This window comes from Rhinatrema bivittatum, chromosome 3, assembly GCF_901001135.1.
Source record: "Rhinatrema bivittatum chromosome 3, aRhiBiv1.1, whole genome shotgun sequence".
Classification (NCBI taxonomy): Eukaryota; Metazoa; Chordata; class Amphibia; order Gymnophiona; family Rhinatrematidae; genus Rhinatrema; species Rhinatrema bivittatum.
The window spans coordinates 471521078-471539809 of record NC_042617.1 but is presented as its reverse complement, the minus strand read 5'-3'; the positions used below and the strand labels follow the sequence as shown (position 1 = coordinate 471539809).

The following is an 18732-nucleotide window of genomic DNA, read 5'->3' as shown; positions in this document are numbered from 1 at the left end:
ATCACGTTTGAAAATGGTTTAAAGAACCGCCATTGGAAGCAACATAACCAGGACACTATAGTTTCACAGTGAGGTGTACACCCAACATTGACCACTATTTTTCAGATAAGTTATATGAATATGTTCCCCTGATTCAGTTGTGGTACAAAACACCAGCTTTGCCATTGTAGGCTATATTTAAACGAGTGGGACATTGTTGCAACCATTTTTTGAATATTCACTAGCTTTGATCTTCAATAGTGTTTTTTGGGGGATTGAGATATTGCATACATTTTCTGCACTAGCATGATAGAATTAGACATAAAAAAAAATAGAATCCAGGATTAATGATAGAGAGGACCAGCATCGGCTGTGAGTGCAGTCAGATGGTGTTGCCAGCTTGCTGAATCCCATTTATAATTTATCCTCTTGGAATAGTTACAAAAAAACATGGCATGTGGAATAGGTTTCTATCCTTATTTCTTTGATAATTTTATTTGGTTAGACTTCTTACAGCTCTTCCAATGTCTGTCCTTCCTTGTAGTATTTGGGTGGCCCCTCCTAACTCCTCTCCATAATATCAGTGATGATATTTTATGAGGATATAAACCAGATGGGTGCCACTTATGGTGTCCCATCCTCCCTTCTCCTCAGGGACATTGGAGTTAGGGCCCAGTATTCTGCAAACATGGAGCTGAATCCCTCAAAAGTAGGAATTCAGATAATAAAAAGAGGATCAGAACTTAATATCCAAACAGAGTAGATTAAAAACGTTCTCCAAAAGAACCCAGATATAAAAATAATGTTAAAGGGAAGAATACCTTGTCCACTGTCTTCTAACCCCTGACTCCAACAAATAGGGTTTTAAAATTCTTCTTTCGCAAAATGAAAGATAAAAAGGGAAAAGAAACAGGAACTGAAACAAAACACTCCTGCCTCCTCAAAACCCTAACTAAAAATTCACACCCACTACAGGGGGCTCCGCCTTTTATAGCCACTGTAGCAGCCTTCATGGGGGAGCTGAATACCAGTGGTATGCTTCTCTCTGCTTACGCTGATGGAATAGTGTTTTTAGTAGAGATCCAGTAGGGTTCTATATATATAGTATTAGTAGAATTAATCAGGTATGTTTTTCATTGCCCATAAATTCTAATTTCCACATTCTGCCATGCCTGGTACTCCATTCACAGCTCATCATTCCTCCAACAGCCATTTTAATCATACAATCCCGGAGCGGAGCTAATGCGCATTGTGAAATTAAACCAGACTGAGCCACGGCAACGCGCTCCGAGAAATGGCTCAGCCCGTTCCTCCACCACTGGGGAAAGGGGGAGGGAGTAGGGACTGCTGGACAGTTACACACAGGAGGAGGAAAGGATAAAAGAGTCACTGAGCCAGTCCGTCCACTGCCGGGGAAGGGGGGGAGGGAGTTGGGATGGCCGGAGCAGAGCAAAGGCAGTAGAAAGCAGCTGTGAAGAGATCACAAGCAGCTGCAGCCTGTAGCAGCCAAAGCTTAAAGAGCTGAACAGAGAACAGCTCGCCTTCCTCCCCCGCCCCCTGAGTCCCGCAGATAAGGAGAAGCCAAGTAAATATCCCGCAACTGCAGGGGGTGGGGAGGGGGAAGGCAGTGCTGTCAACCCGCCTGTGGGTCTCAGCCGCCACGGGAAGAGTTTACATGGGCATCGCTCCACCCCCACTCCCAGCAAAGCACCGTGATGAAAGGGAAAGCCAGAGCCCTGCTCCCTCCTCCCTCTCAAGCCCCCGATCAGATTTCTTAAAGGCACAGGTCTCCCAGAAAGAGCAAAGTAAGCTAGGCAATGTGTCCCAAATCTGTTGCAGTGCCTGCCGCCTGCCCTTTGCGAGGGGGGGGGGACTGTTTTCCTCACTCTCCCAGACACAACTGGCATGGGAACTTTGCAAGCTCTTGTGAGTGCAGAGCAAAGACTTAGGTGGGGAGGGGACAAAAATCCCGCCCGTTTTAACTGTGTGAGAGAGAAGTGTGGTAATGTGCACTGAAGGCGAGTGTGAGTGCCAGAGAGGGAGACTATGTGAGGGATTGTGTATATGTGTGAGAGGGATTGGGCGTGCAAGTGTGAGGGACAGAGGGAGAGTGTATGTGCAAGAGAGAGAGAGAGGGAGAGGAAGCCTATGTAAGGTGCTGTATGAGAGAGAGATTCTCTATCCCCCCCCCCCCCCAGCTCTCCACTTATAGGTTACAGTGGAAGGGGTTCAGTGTAGATGGGAATGGGAGAGCAAAGGAGTTGGGGCCTGTAAGGATAGAGTGAAAGGGGTCTGAGCCTGTCCCTCCGCCACCGGGGCAGGGGAAAGGGAGTTGGGATGGCAGGACCATTATGCCTTGTGAGATCCCCCTCGGCCCAAAGCCGCCGCCTCTGGCTCTTTGTGGTGCTGGGGGGGGGGGAGGAAAGGAGCAGAGCAAAGACGTAGGAGGAGAAGGGACAAAAATCTTGCCTGTTTTAACCGGCTTAACGGCTTGGACTATATATTTTACGATTCCATTTCAATGTTTCAATGTTTCCGATTGCATTGTTAAATTGAATTTTCATAGATTTCAATTTATTTTTATTTTGATTTCATTATTTCGTGTGACATTGCGTTGGAATTGAGCTGTGTCATTTACCATACCATTCATTTAGTGAGTATAGTTTATGTTTTTTCTTTTTTCATTCTTTTTCATTTCTAGAATTATGGGGTTTACATCTAGACACAGACTGCTTCTCACATGGACAATTATATGTTGGGTGTTCTAGAGTTGGCAAACCAGACAATCTCTATATCTGCACAGACAATGGAACAACAAAAAATATTGTGTACCCACAAGCATTGTGAAATTAAACATATTCAAAACGTGCGCTTTCTCTTTTCTTTCTTTTCCATTTAACCAGACTGAGCCACAGCAACACGTGTCCAGGTAAGCTAGTATATATATAAATGATCTGGAAAGGAATATGACGAGTGAGGTTATCAAATTTGCAGATGATACAAAATTATTCAGAGTAGTTAAATCACAAGCGGATTTTGATACATTACAGGAGGACCTTGCAAGACTGGAAGATATGGCATCCAAATGGCAGATGAAATTTAATGTGGACATGTGCAAGGTGTTGCATATAGGGAAAAATAACCCTTGCTGTAGTTACACGATGTTAGGTTCCATATTAGGAGCTACCACCCAGGAAAAAGATCTAGGCATCATAGTGGATAATTCTTTAAAATCATTGGCTCAGTGTGCTGCAGCAGTCAAAAAAGCAAACAGAATGTTAGGAATTATTAGGAAGGGAATGGTTAATAAAACAGAAAATGTCATAATGCCTCTATATCGCTCCATGGTGAGACCGCACCTTGAATACTGTGTACAATTCTGGTCACCGCATCTCAAAAAAGATATAGTTGCGATGGAGAAGGTACAGAGAAGGCCAACCAAAATAATAAAGGGGATAGAACAGCTCCCCTATGAGGAAAGGCTGAAGAGGTTAGGGCTGTTCAGCTTGGAGAAGAGACGGCTGAGGGAAGGATATGATAGAGGTCTTTAAGATCATGAGAGGTCTTGAACGAGTAGATGTGAACCGGTTATTTACATTTTTGAATAATAGAAGGACTAGGGGGCATTCCATGAAGTTAGCAAGTAGCACATTTAAGACTAATCAGAGAAAGTTCTTTTTCACTCAATGCACAATAAAGCTCTGGAATTTGTTGCCAGAGGATATGGTTAGTGCAGTTAGTGTAGCTGGGTTCAAAAAAGGTTTGGATAAGTTCTTGGAGGAGAAGCCCATTAACGGCTATTAATCAAGTTTACTTAGGGAATAGCCACTGCTATTAATTGCATCAGTAGCATGGGATCTTCTTAGTGTTTGGGTAATTGCCAGGTTCTTGTGGCCTGGTTTGGCCTCTGTTGGAAACAGGATGCTGGGCTTGATGGATCCTTGGTCTGACCCAGCATGGCAATTTCTTATGTTCTTATGTTTAATGTTTGCCTGTCTTACCAATGTAGCATGCTTCTTTACATTTTCTGCATTGAATATACACTACCATTAGAGGATCCCTGTATGTTGAATGTTTTGCCCATGTGGGTGAGAGTCCTCTGATATGTGTTGACATAGTTTGTAGTATGGATGATCATTTAGGAGAAAAGCAATAAGAACATAGACAAAATGTCCTATTTCGTTTAATTTCGTTATCAAAGCGAAACAATTGAAAATTTGATGAAATTTTGTTGATTTTCATGTTTCATTATGAAATAGGTTGAGACCCAAAGCAAGGGCCTGGGCCTAGGCCAGAGCATGGTGCTGGGGCCTGGGCCTGGGCCTCACCTACTCATAGGCCTCAGCCCAACTCATGAATCGCAGCCTAGGCCCAAGCATGATGTCAGGCCTAATGCCGGGGCCTTAACCGAGACCCAAAAATGTAAAAAACTTACCTGATCCGGAGATCCAGCATCACGGTCCAGGTACAGGCCTAAAGGGTGGATGGTGGAACTGTGAAAGTAACTGCATCTGTCAGATGGTATGCTGTAGATGTTTGGAGATGGCTTTTGTTAATAGAAACTTTGGTATCCAAAAAGTTAACACTTTTTGTGGAATAGACCATTTGAATCTGATTGAAGGATGGAATGCATTATAGGAATTGTAAAACTGTTTGATAGTCTGTCATTGGTCACCTCTTGAAAGAGTTGTAGCCAGGAAACAAAGAACTCAATGTTCAGCAGTGCCCTGAGCAGACAATTTATCTGGCTAAAGTTAGCCAGATAAATTGTTATGGATATTCAGCAGAGAGCCTAATCAGCATCGCTCTTTGGAATATGCCTGGATAAAGTCTTAGCCAGACAAACTTATCCGGTTAACTTTAAGACTGCTCTCTGGCACAAGCAGACTTAACTAATCTGGCTATTTAGTTAATTCAACTGTACCCTGGAACATCCCCGGAATGCTTCCCACTTTTCCAGTTAACTTTTATCCAGTTAAACAGTTTAGCCAGATAAATCATAGGCATTCTGAGCAATAGGAAATGTAAACCTTTGGTTTGTCCAACTAACTTCTGAACTTAGCTAGACAAACCATCTGAATATTGACCCCCATAGTGTTTTAAAAAAAATCTTTCTACTCTAGATATAAATAATATGAATGGTTATGTGGGCCTGTAGTATTGGCTCACACAGCTCAGAGAGGAGATGCCACACAAGGCAAAACCCATCTGGGTACAGTATTTCACTCTGGAGCTTCTGTAAACCCAATTTGGGTCTATAGAACCACCACTGGGCATCTCTGTGATGCCTCTTCCTGCTTCTAAGATGAGCAATGATGGTAAACTGAGAAGGAATGGAGTAGTTGCTATACTGTATACTGAGAAGGACCCATGTCCTTAATTAGATGGCTAATCCATATAATAAAGATCAAAGGTGAATTTAGGCTTCATAGGACATGAGTCTTTTAAGATCATCTAAAACTCTCAGATAGCTCTCTGTGGTCCATTCTCCTAACTTAAACAATAGACCTATTATTGCCTGAGGTATCCTGCTCAGGAATTTAGCAGAACTGAGTCCCTTATGAATGGATGTTCAGAACTAGCTTTCAGGTTGCGTACAATACCAAAAAGGAACAAAAATTAAGTATGTGTTTTACACCAGCAGGCAAAACTACTGTTTCACACACCATTTATGGTTGAATTACTTTTATTTCCTGTTTCAGTATAGCATATCAGATATGCACCATTACCCTGTATAACTAACTGCATTGCTATGCAAGTTCTGGATTCCAAAAGATAGTCAAAGAATTTGTCACTTTATTCCCACAGGTGGAAAGTGCAGACAGAAGCACAGGAGTCATGCACTTGGAAAGTTAAGCTATCAGGGTTATGATTGCTGACTCTTAAATTAATATGAGTTCAGCACATTCGTTGCTGGTTGTCATTCTCCTTGGGCAACCAATAACCATAGCCTTGGCCTGACTCAAGGTATAAGCATACTGGGCTCTAGATGGAGCTGCTATGTGTGGCTCCTTTTCCAAGGACTGGTGCTGCGGTGGCTGGGCTGAAAGGGAGAGGATGTTATATGGGGGAAAACCCCCAGGTGGTTATGCATGAAGGCTCGTGGCACAGTAGCTCAGGGAGGAAGCCAGTTCTGATTCAGCTAGAAGTCCAAAAGGAGCAGCAGGAAACTGTAGGGCAACCAAAATACAAATAAAAAAATTAATAATAATCATACTTCACCATAATTGAATAGCATCAGACTTATTGCTATATCTGAAGGCAAGGCATGACAAAACAAAATTACATTTTCTGTTAAACTTGATGGAAGATTCTCAGTCATCCATAAGACATTATTATAATTACAATAATTTCACAATGGCCAAAATAATACTCAGACTTCAAAACTGCAATGCGGACTTTATCACAAGTAGTTTCTTCATATTTTCTTTGCTGTAGAAAAATTAAGCAAAACTCATGCCTTTACTTTCATATTTACAAATGATACCAAGAATTCCCATTTAACAAGAATAATGCTAAATTTTGCCATGAAGGTTTCAAAATCTGTCCATGTAGCCAGTGGATATTATTGACGTTCCCATGAGATCACCATCCAGTTATCAGATGTCTGCATTTTGTGCCTAGCAAATTGGAGCTGTTTCATAAATTAACAGGGTGTGTCGAGAACAACTGCAAAGAGAGAGAAAATAAAGGCATTCTGTAACAGGTTAATTGTGTCTTTTCAACATTCAGAGAATTTGTGTAGCTGTCCTCCCTTCCATTTGTGCTCTAGAAATGTAGGTCAGGTTTAATATGAGAATGTCATACATCTCATTCTTAAATTCAATAGGCGCACAGCTGTAACTTCCGTGTACTATACCAATTTATTGTTAACCTTCTTCTATGAATTTAACAATCAATGTCCCGGAATCAATACTTGTACCAAGGGATAGCAAGCATAACATTGACCTCAGCTGTCCAAGAGACAAATTACAATGCATTCCCATTAGAAAACCTCTTACAAACTCTGCTGCAGAATAGTTACCTGGGTTACCAAGCCAAAAGAATATAACCCTGGATCTTCTGACATACGGCAACCCGAAGAAATGTTCATATATAAACACAGCCTACTTATTTCTCATATGCCATCCCCTCTTCCTTCTCCCTCTCACTCCATCATGCACAGCTTTCTCTTATATCTTCAGTTTTATTTCCCTCCCCCTCTTTTTCATGCTTCCATCTTCAGTGCTCCCTTTCCCCCAACAGTTTGGCTTGGCAGCGTGGAGACAACTTACCAGCAAAAGAAATGCACCTCCTCTGGGACATATTCTCTGTACTGCTCCTTGACAAGATCAACAGCTAACACACCACCTCCATGATATCCTTTTCCGATTTTAATAAAAAAAAATGTCATTCATCTTTTCCCCAAGTATCGTGCCCAAGGTTTTTAACCTTGTTTTCAGTGGTGTTAGGGATACAGTATCTTCATGATCAGAGAATCCTAGCTGCAAGGAAGAACAAGTAAATCTAGATTTCTGTGTAACCTTCTTTTGGGACACATAAAATGCTAAGAGTGCCTGATGCTGGTTTTGGAGCTTAACACCAATACAAAAACAGTCCAGCAGATGGTGTAGTGGACCTGGCACAGAGGCAAGGGCTGTATCTCTCATGCGGGACAGGGAAAGCCACATCAAACTCTTCTGCCCTCTCTGTGACCCCCTCTGACAGCACCCTAACATCTTCCCTTGACAGACAGATGCCTCTCAGAAACCCACTCCTTGGGATGAAGAAGGGTCTCATTCAAAGGTATCTCAAACATTTATTTTGTGTTCCGGAGTTTAACAGCAGATAAAGAAAAACTTGTAAAAATCACTTACTCAGGATTCACAGATTCTACACAGCAGTGAATTAGCAGCAACCAAACACACTCCCTCTGCTAATCCTCCTCTCAAAATAGTATAACCACCTTTTTCTTCTTCTTCTCTAGCACAGGGACTTGAGAATTAGTCCTTCCTCTTCAAAAGGGATAGTATTCCGTACTCACAATCCTCATACAGCTCTTTCCTGGTAAGGAGGTCGGTCCCGAGTAACCAGGTAGTCCATGTTTTCTCCTAGGTGGCACTGCCCAGGAATCTGCTCGTAGAATGGAAAGCTTGTAGCCATGGTCTTACTGGTTGATTTCCCCCACCCTGACTTCATTTCAGCTTCTAGCCCCCAGTCCCAAAAAGACACTTTCCCTCTCTGAACCTCACCTTATATTGACCCCAAAGAGATTTCCCCTAGTGGTTCTCACTCAAAACACTCTTAATGAAATATACCAATCTCTTCTATAAACCTTACCCTTAAGGACTCATCACTATATCACCAAAAGCAGAAGTTAAAGTAAAATCCCTTACAATTTCTCCAAGGACAAATTTGTAGTGACAAGGACCTGATTTAGGGCCCTCATCACATTTACATTAGGAAATATTTTAAAGAATATACAGTAAAACAAATGGTTCTATTGTTGTATATGCTCATTAGGAAATCTTTGCATTTTGTTCACAATAGGAGAAGACCCCCTTAGCCCAGTTGAGATCTTATATTGACAGAGGATTATAGTTAGGTGTTGCAACATAGTTAAGAGGACTTTTGTTTTTAAATGACATCATAGTGTGGTGCAGCTCTACAAATCAGTCAAATTGCGATTAAGATCAACTATTAAATAACTGAATCTCCTTGGCTTATTTTAGTATATTTTACAAAAGCAGCAGTAAAACAACTGGAAACATTGTGATTTTTCAGCCAGGACTATGGGGTTTAAAAAATGAACGCATTTAAAAATATTTTAAATCCCCTAATTCTGGCAGGAATTCAGAACATAGAAGGAAGCATTTCTTCCTTCATACATACACATAAAAGGATAGATTTTAAAAGGAGCGTGCGGGCGTACATGTGCGTGCGCTCCCCGACGCGCACACATGTATGCCCGATTTTATAATTTGCGTGCGCAGGCGCGCGCAAGTTATGAAATCAGGGGTCGGCGCGTGCAAGGGGGTGCCTAGAAGGTGACTTCCCTTCCCCCTAACCTAACCTTCCCCACCCTTCCCCTAACCTTTCCCCCCCCCCCAGCCCTACTCTAAACCCCCCCTGACCTTTGTCTTACCTTTTGTGCCTGCCTCTGGGCAGGCGCAAGTTGCGTGCGCCGGCTGCCTGCCGGCACACGATCCTCTGACACAGCGGCATGGCCGCTGTGTTGTAGGCCTCTGGCCCCGCCCCGGACCACCCCTTTAGTAAAGCCCCAGGACATACACGCGTCCCGGGGCTTTACGCACATCGCCGGGCCTTTTGAAAATAGGCCCGGCGCGTGTAAGCCTGGTTACGCGCTTAATCATCTGGATTTACACGCATAACCCTTTGAAAATCTGGCCCAAACTCTTTTCTCAAGATATCTTTCTTACCATTGATCCTATTTCATAGAAATCTGATATGAGCATCTAATCATGATATTTGCACTGAGTGATGAGTGCGAGACTCCCTTCCCACCCCCTTCCCTTAACACCCTGGAAAAGTCCCCCCAAAACGTACAGCAGAATGCATATTTTTAGCAAACTTCTTCCCTCCTTGGGATATGTCACTTAGCAGATGCAAACTGGACTGGTTTAATTTCCTCTGATCATGGCTTTACTGTTTTAACTCAAAGCCTCTTGTTTGTTTATCATTGTGTGTCCTGTCTGTCTTGATGAGACTGAAAGATCCAAGGAGAAGGGAATATCTATTTTCGCTCTCTGCACATTACTGCATACATCTGGCATGTTAATAGTAATTAGGGATATGCATTTGTTTCAAACAAATGCAAAAAACTGCAACAAATGAGGCCATTTTAAGTTTGTTACAAATGAAATGAATAGAAAATAGCTTCTGACGAAAATACCCAAAATAACCAAAATTCAGTTACTATCTGGCAGTCCCACCACATATGTAAATATGAAGCTGGTATACCATAACCTTCTCAAATACAATGGACTTGCAGCACTAAACTTTGCAAAAAATAAGGGATATCTATATATTCTATGTAAGAGACAAAACATTAGCTCCCGATTCTTATTACACATACTCTATGACTCTCAGGAGAGGATGAAGCAAGAGTCAATAACACATCTAGTTCCATATTTCTAGCTGGATATCTTTCCACTCCATCCTCTTATACCAAGCAATTGCACAGATAGATAGTACAAACAGAAATCCAGGATATCGAGTCCTCCACAGTTTTTCATCAATAGCAAGGTAATCAATTTGATACATGGAGTTTTCCTTCTCCAGAGAAAACAATAAATGGAACATTCAGATGTTGAAAGACCCTTTTGAGAATAGGACATGGAAGATGTTGAAACAAATATAATAACCTAGGAAGTACCACCATTTTGACCAAATATGTTCTGCCTAGTAATGACAAGGGGAAATCTGTCCAGTGCCTCAGATCAGAGTGTAACTTAGCGCATTAGCATAATTCAATTTATACAAATCAGAAAGATTAGAGGAAACCGAGATCCCCAAATATTTCAAGCTAGTGGTATCTAAAGTAAAATCCCCAACCACATGAGAAAGATCCACAGAGGGTCCAATGGGAAAATAAACTGATTTAGTGTAGTTGATTTTGTATCTGGAACAGGCACTTTAGTTCCCAATTAAATATAAAAGATTTGGGACAAATTTCCGTACTTGAATTAAGTACAGCAAAATATCATCAGCATATAAGGAGATTTTGTGTACATCCTAACCAACATGAAAACCAACAATTCCCGTTGTTTCTCTAATTTGCTGTGCAAGAGGTTCGAGAGCTAAATTAAATAATTTATTTATTTTATTTATTTTTGGTTTTTATATACCGATCTTCTTGCATTAAATACAAATCAAACTGGTTTACAAGGTCCGATGGGAGATTGTTCCATTGAGTGGGTCCTGAGGTAGAGAAGGCCCTGATCTTTAGCGACGTTTTTGCTTGAGGGACGAAGAGAGTGCCTTGATAAGCTCTTCTCATTGGCCTAGTGGGATTATTAGGGCAAACTTGGTGAGTTAAATCGATTGGGGCAAGATTGTGTACAGATTTGTGCATGATGGTCAGCACTTTGTATCGGATTCTATATTTGATAGGGAGCCAGTGAAGGTTGTAGAGAATGGGAGTGATATGGTCCCTCTTTTTGGAGTTGGTTAAAATCCTGGCGGCTGAATTCTGTAACATCTGTAGAGGCTTAATGGTGATAGCCGGGAGCTATAATGAAGGATATATAATTAAGGATAGAGTGAACAACCCTCTCTGGTTCCTCTAAAAATTTGAAAGGAGTTGGACAATATACCATTCACCAATACCAGAGCTTGAGCTGCAATATATAGGGCTCTGATCCAGGAAACATATTGAGAGGAGAACCGCAAATGTTGCAAAACAAGGAACATATATTGCCATGATATCCTGTCAAAAGCCTTGGCTGCATCTAAAGACAAGACAGTGCCAGGGACTCAATTTTTTTGCTATATGAATGATGTTAAATAATCATCTCATATTAGTTGTTGAAGACCTGCCTTTAATGAAGTTAGTTTGATCAAGACTTATCAAAACGGGTAAAATACTTTCTAATCAAAATTGCAGGATTTTCACTAGTTTCTTAATATTAGTATTAATTAATATCATGGGTCTATTGGAGTCATATTGCAGAGAATCTTTTCCTGGTTTAGGAACCACAGTAATGATGGTATCCAATAATTTCCCAACTTGAATGTCAGGAGTACCCAGATAGTTAAATAATTCTGTCAACTGTGGTACCATTTCCTCCTTAAAGTGCTTGTAATATTCTAAGGGGAAACCATCTGGGCCTGGACTCTTCTGAGTTGCCAATGCATTAATAGCCCTTAACACTTCAGGGCAACATTATAGGTACTGACAACGATTCCTTCTTCTCATCAGGCAATTTAAGAAGAGAAATAGAGACTTCCGGCGATGACGTAGACAAGGTGGCAGCACGGAAGCGGAGTTCCGAAGTCCCGCTCCCCAGGCCGGCGAAAACAACCCCGAAAACATGCGCTGTTAATCGCAGCTTCTCACCTGAACCCCTCGAACATATTTAGGGAGCTCCTGATCGCGCGAGTGATGCGCAGGGAATGCGACAGAGGAGCACACGGAGGAGCACAGTTTGGCGGCCCGGCTCAGTTAAGATGGCGGCGGCCCCCTCTGGCACGAAAGTGCTGGAGGTGGTCTCGGAAGATGCCTTGCTTCAGATTTCTCAGAGCAGCCCTTGATCTCAGACCGATAAAAATTCAATCCTTGATGGAGGAAATAAAGGCTGCAGTGGAAGGCCAGTCAAGCGTTTGGATGAAGTGGAACACATCATCTCTGATCATGGTGATCGGCTGGTGGAGGCAAAATGCCATGTGGAGGCCCTGCGGACTCAACAGCGAGAGCTACTAGACAAACTGGAAGACCTAGAAGACTAGGGGCGAAGAAACAACATCAAAATTATAGGCCTGCCTGAGGCGGTGAAGGATGGTGAGCTGCTTGAGTTTGTAGAGCAGTGGTTACCGAGGCAATTACCGAGGCAAGTGGGCCTATAATTATCCTCTGATGCTCTGAAATGTGAGCGGGTTCATCGTGTCGGGCCTTTATGGGATGGAGCAAACAGGCCCTGGCCGGTGATGGCCAAAATCCTTAATTGGGATCACAAAATGAAATTGCTGCGAGCCTTCAAGCAAAAAGCGCTAGTGGAATATAATGGTGGTAAGATTTTATTGTTCAACGATTTTTTGGCTAGCAGTGCACCGCAGCAAAGAGGAAACTCATGTCGCTGGCCTGCAATGAATTATACAAGCGGGGGAATCAAATTTGGCCTACTGTACCCGGCTAAACTCCGCATGTTTCATGAAAATAAAGTCCTTTTCTTCACAACTAAGGAGTAGGCTGATGGATTTCTTGCTACTCTATCTCGTGTAGGCACAGACTGAGCAGGGCAGGAGGCCTGCTTGGTTATTGTTAGTTCAGCGCAGTTCATTGTTTTGAAATTCTGGAGGCATTGTGGATTCATTGTGGGAAACAAATTCTACACGGGAAGCCAGGGAGCTTGATTTGTTATGTATGCAATTCTGTACTCTCGTGGCCTAGGCTGGGGGGCCACACGACAGGGAATTTTCAGTGGTCAGAGCCCTCTGTGAGGGCTATGCAAATACCTCCTTATGCTGTTGAGTAGCATGACAACGGTTAAGGTTGCCACTTTGAATGTGGATGGCATACACTCCACTCCCCTGTTAAGAGGAAAAAAATATTAACTATGTTCCATTGTATGAAGTCTCAAGTTGTTTTCCTTCAAGAAACCCATCTGAATGATGAAGAGCATCATAAACTTAAAAAAGAGTGGGTGGGTCAATGCATCTACTCCTCCTATTTGGCGCGCATGAGGGGGGTGGCCATCCTCATTCACAAGTATTTGCCATTCCATCTCACTAGAGCTTGCCATGATAAGGAAGGTCGATATGTGATTGCAGCCGGGGTTTTATATCACCAAAAGATAGCCTTCTGTAATGTTTATGGCCCCAATATCTATTCCCAGATTTTTTTTTCACAGTTGGTGGGGCTACTGGCTGATTTCTCTGACCATATTTTGGTGGTTGGTGGAGAGCTGAATATGGTGGCAAATAAACAGTTGGACTGCAAGCCGCCTAAACTTGCTGCGCTTAAAGATCAGCATTTGGGGGTAAATTTTCTGTGCAGTGAGTTACAGCTTCTCGATGTGTAGCGAGTTTTGCACCCGGGAGAGCTGGACTTCACCTTTTATTCTAACCCGCACCAAGCGTATTCACGACTGGATTATCTGCTTGTTTCTGACACGTGGTTTGCCAGGGTGGAAGAGGCGAGTATAGGTGTTAGGTCCATCTCTGATCATGCCCCGGTCACTGTTTTGCTTAAATGTGATCCGGGTACAAAACCTCCGTTTTCGTGGTGCATGTGTCCGGACCTATATTTGGATCTGGCATTTCGTGGTCATCTGCAGGCTTGCTGGAAGGAGTATGTGCGGGTTAACTCTACTCCTGGTGTATCCTCGGCCACCTTATGGGAGGGCAGGGAATGCAGTTATGCGGGGGGAGATTATAGCGTATGGAGCCAGGGTAAATTGCTAACCAACGCTGAGATACTGCGACTAACACAAGTCCTAAAGGTGGTGCAACAATGCCATGTGGTTGATATGACCCTAGAAGCTAAGGGTCAAGTGGATCAAGCCTGAAATACCCTAAATTACTTGCTACACCAGCGGGCCTCCAAATCTCTTAAATATTATCAGTACCAGCTTTATAAGTTTGGGAATAGAACGAGTCGGCTCTTGGCCCACTTGGTGCAACCCCGAGCGCAGAAGAAAGTTATCGCAGGTATCAAAGATCGTTTGGGTGTCCACAGGACGACCCTGGCAGCTAACTCATACAGATTCCTGGAATATTATCAAAACTGATATGTGACAAAGCCTAGGGATCAGGCCACTATGGAGGGCCTATTCCAGATGCTCGCATGGCCCCGCCTGACACCAGATCAATTGCACGTTTTAAATTCCTCCATTAGTGACCAAGAGGTTTATGCGGTAATCCAGAAACTCAAACTGGGAAAAGCTGTGGGCCAAGATGGGTTTGGGTCGGAGTTTTATAAGATCTTAAAATTTGCCTTGCTCATGCCCCTCCAGCAATATTATAATGAAATGCTGGAGATGAATGCCCTGTCACCGGCCCTGAACCATTCGGTCATAGTTGTTCTCCCAAAGCCAGGCAAGGACCAGTTGGAAGTGGGTTCCTATAGACCTATTTCCTTACTTAATACTGATATTATAGAAACATAGAAACATAGAAATGACGGCAGAAGAAGACCAAACGGCCCATCTAGTCTGCCCAGCAAGTTACGCACTTTTTCCTTTTTTTTTTGAGATGGCAGCCCTCCATCCTTCCGCTCCATGAAGGTGAAACACCAACCACTGGCATCCCACTCCATGAATGCCTCTGTGGATACTGCCGCTCCATGCAGTGTTTTGCTGCCTCCTCTTTATACACGTCCTCTAGACTTGATGGATCCACAGTGTTTATCCCACGCCCCTTTGAAATGTTATTAAAATGTTAGCCGCCATCTTGGCAGCGCGGCTTAGAGATGTACTCCCCTCCCTAGTTCACAGTGATCAGACGGGATTTGTACGAGGCTGGCAAGGGGTACGCAATGTGCACCTCTTGATTTATTTATTTATTTTATTTAGGTTTTTGCTTATACCGGCATTCGTAGGTATATCATGTCGGTTTACATGGAACTGAATTAACAGGAAAAGAGAGGTACATGAAACTGTAACATTGATAAAAACAGAGTTAAGGAATTTCAAGAGAAAGGATAGTAACAATAAGATAACAATATGAGAACAATGAGGGAGGAGAAACAAATGCGAGGTTACAAAATAATGGATTAGGCATCAAACAAGATATTAATCGTGAATGAAGTATGATGGGCTAGGCAAAAGCTTGTTTGATAGCGTCTCTCAGCTATCCTGCCGGGGTGGAAGCTGCGATACTTAGTCTGGATGCTGAAAAGGCCTTCAACTCATTGTCCTGGGACTATTTGCTTTGGGCACTGCGTCAGTATGGCTTTGCGGGCCAATTCTTGCAATGGGTAGAGATTTTATATAGCAATCCTAGCGCCAGCATTTTGGTAAATGGGGTGCCGACCCCTTCTTTTGACTTGTATTGTGGAGTACGCCAGGGCTGTCCCCTTTCGCCACTGCTATTCGTTTTGGCCTTGGAGCCCTTGGCTATTCGGCTACAGGGTGACCGGCAAATATGGGGGCTTAGTGTCGGCCAACATCCTCTTAAAATTGTGGACGACATCTTGCTTTTTGTAGGTCGACCTCGTATCAGCATTCTGCTGATTATTGATCTTTTTGACCAGTTTCAAGGGGTGGTGGGTCTTAAGATTAATTTTGGGAAGTCGGAAGCCCTGGCTTTGGAACCCCGGCTGCAAAACTCTCGGGATGGCCCATTTCCCCTCAAGTGGGCACCTGATAAGCTGAAGTACCTGGGAATTTGGGTCTCCAGGGATCTGGTGCACCTGTACGACCTTAATGTTACTAGTCTCCTGGGAAAGATAATGCTGCAATTGGAGAGCTGGAGCTCTCTTCCTCTGTCCCTTTTTGGCAGATGTGCTCTAGTTAAAATGGTGAAAACCCCCAAGATCTTCTATGTTTTACATATGCTCCCATGTTGGTTGTGGGTGGGGGATCTCAAGCGTTTGTATGCTGTGCTACATAAATTTTTGTGGAAGGGGAAGAGAGCATATCTCAGTTATGCATCCATGACATATACCCTGGATTTTTATTTATTTAATTATTTATTTAATTATATATACCGGCAACCATTTGCACATCGTGCCGGTTTACAGATAACTTACAACAAGGATATATAGGCAAAGCCTTTACACGAAACAGTGAATAAACCAGTTATACTGTTCCATATGTTATACGGTTCCATGTAAAGCTCCGCTCTCTGTTGAGCAGTTCTTCGTTTATGTAAACCGGAGTGATTTGTAGCCCCTACAAGAACTTCGGTATATAAAAATTAAAAATAAATAAATAAATAAATAAATAAATAATAAATAAGGGAGGATAAACAGTGGATAAGGGAGGATAAGGGATAATAAGGTGGATAAGGGATAATAAGTGATAATAAGTGGATAAGGGATAATAAGTGGATAAGGGAGGATAAGGGAGGATATGGTCTGCCAGATTTCCGGCTTTACAATGCCACTTGTCAATTATGATTTGTGGGGGAGTGGCTAATGGGGGATTATAAATACTGTGTACCGGGGCTATTGAGTGGAATGGCTACCCCCTGGTCACCACTGAGCCTTATTCAGATGTGTGCTGCGACTGTACGTTGATGGTCGGCCCCTGTGACATAGTGAGAGCAAAGGCAATCGGCGCCATTTTGAATACTGGCATCGGATGGCTGGCATGCAGGAGGTCGCTCCCGGACCCCCGCTGGACTTTTGGCAAGTCTTGTGGGGGTCAGGAGGCCCCCCCAAGCTGGCCAAAAGTCCCTGGGGGTCCAACGGGGGTCCCAGAGTGACCTCCTGCACTCCATCCGTCCGATACCAGTACTCAAAATGGCGCCAATAGCCTTTTCCCATACCATGTCACAGGGGCTACAGGTGCCATTGGTCAGCCCCGTCACATGGTAGGAGCACAAGATGGTGCCGATGACCATGTGACAGGGGCTGACCAATGGCACCGGTAGCCCCTGTGACAAAGGCTATCGGCGCCATGATGAAACCGGCACCGAGGGTGTGAGAGTGCAGGGGATGGCTCCCAGACTCCCCGCTGGACCACCAGGGAGTTTTGGTAAGTCTTGGGGGGGGGGGTCAGGAGGGTGGGGGGTTGTAGTTAATTTTAATTTTAGCTGGGACACGAATAGAAATCGCCGTATTAACGCATCGGGGCGCCATACGGCTGAATGCAACGTATCTGCTCCCCGACGAATCTGAATCACGAATGCAACGTATGGCGTCCCTCTGCACATCCCTAGTTATTTCCCAATGTACTGGTGTTCCAATACCTCCCTCAGGGAAGTTTCTTTTGTCTAATCTGCAGGCCTGCTTTGCCGATCCCAGCCAGTCCAAAGATAAATTCAATCAGGTGGCAATTCTGACAGCGTGTCACACCTTCTTGTCGGTGTGGGCAGACCCTAACACGATACCGTCAAGAGTGGCCTGGTTCCAGCGCATGGCTTTACTTTTGCAGTTAGAGCGTCTTGACTTCTTGATGGGGCACCGCAAGTCTGATAAATTATATGGTACCTGCTGGAATATCTGTGCTTCGTTAATGCCCAATACTATTCAAATAGATTTGCAGGAAAGTGGCTATACTTCAGAGTAGACACATTCCCTGGTCTCAGGGGGAAGGGCTGGGGGGGGGGGGAGGGAATGGGGGGGAAGTGGTGTGATAGAAGGATAGGGTTGACTGTGGAGTGATTGATTGGTTGAATGGAAGTGGGTCAGTTAGAAGTTGGTTTTCAGGTATGGGAGTATTCATAAAATGGTAAAATGTGATGGGATGGATATGCTCCAGCTGTTCCCTATTCTGTTTTCTGTGATTGGTTTTATAAGTTACTGTTACAGTATTGTATTTTGTTACTGCGGATCCGAGTTTGCCTTGTGTGCCAACTGTGCGGCTCGGGTGTGTTTCCTTGCCAATAAAAATTATTTTGAAGAAAAAGAAGAGAAATAGAGTCTAAAAATTGCAAGATTTCCGCATCTAGTACATGTGTAGTGTCCTGTCCTTATACCGGCCTGCAAAGTGCTGTTGAAATTCCGTAAGAATTTAAGAGGGAGAATGTAATAGAGAACCAGATTTATTTTTACTAGAACCAACAACGTAGCCAGTATTATGCATCTTAGTCAATCTTGCCAACAAAGTGCTGGGTTTATTTCCCTGTTCATAGTACGTCTGCGTCTTAAACTGCAAGGACTTCTCTATCTGTTGGACTTGTAACTGTGCCAATTCATCCCTCACCAACTGTAAAAATCTGTATGTTTAGGAGATCAGTCTAAATTATGTTTCAGTTCAAGATCTTTAATTTTCTGCAATAAAGTAATTTATTGGGCTCGTTGTTTCTTTACATGGCTTGCAAAAGATATTACCTCTCCCTGTAATACAAGATTGCTCCATTTTGTTGTATAGCTGCTGAAATGATGTAGCAACGGTATGTCCATTGGGTGGATGGCATCATTTTTCATTG

The 18732-nt window shown here is 43.3% G+C and overlaps 1 long non-coding RNA gene across 1 annotated transcript in view; it reads left to right on the top strand.

Annotated features, from left to right (window-relative positions):
- The window catches only part of LOC115088832, a 67491-nt gene extending 49807 nt beyond the window's left edge, over window positions 1-17684 (top strand). The window contains exons 3-4 of the long non-coding RNA XR_003855921.1: window positions 2883-2908; window positions 17586-17684. This is a non-coding gene — a long non-coding RNA (uncharacterized LOC115088832). The remainder of the gene's footprint in view (window positions 1-2882; window positions 2909-17585) is intronic.
- The last annotated feature ends 1048 nt before the right edge of the window (window positions 17685-18732 follow it).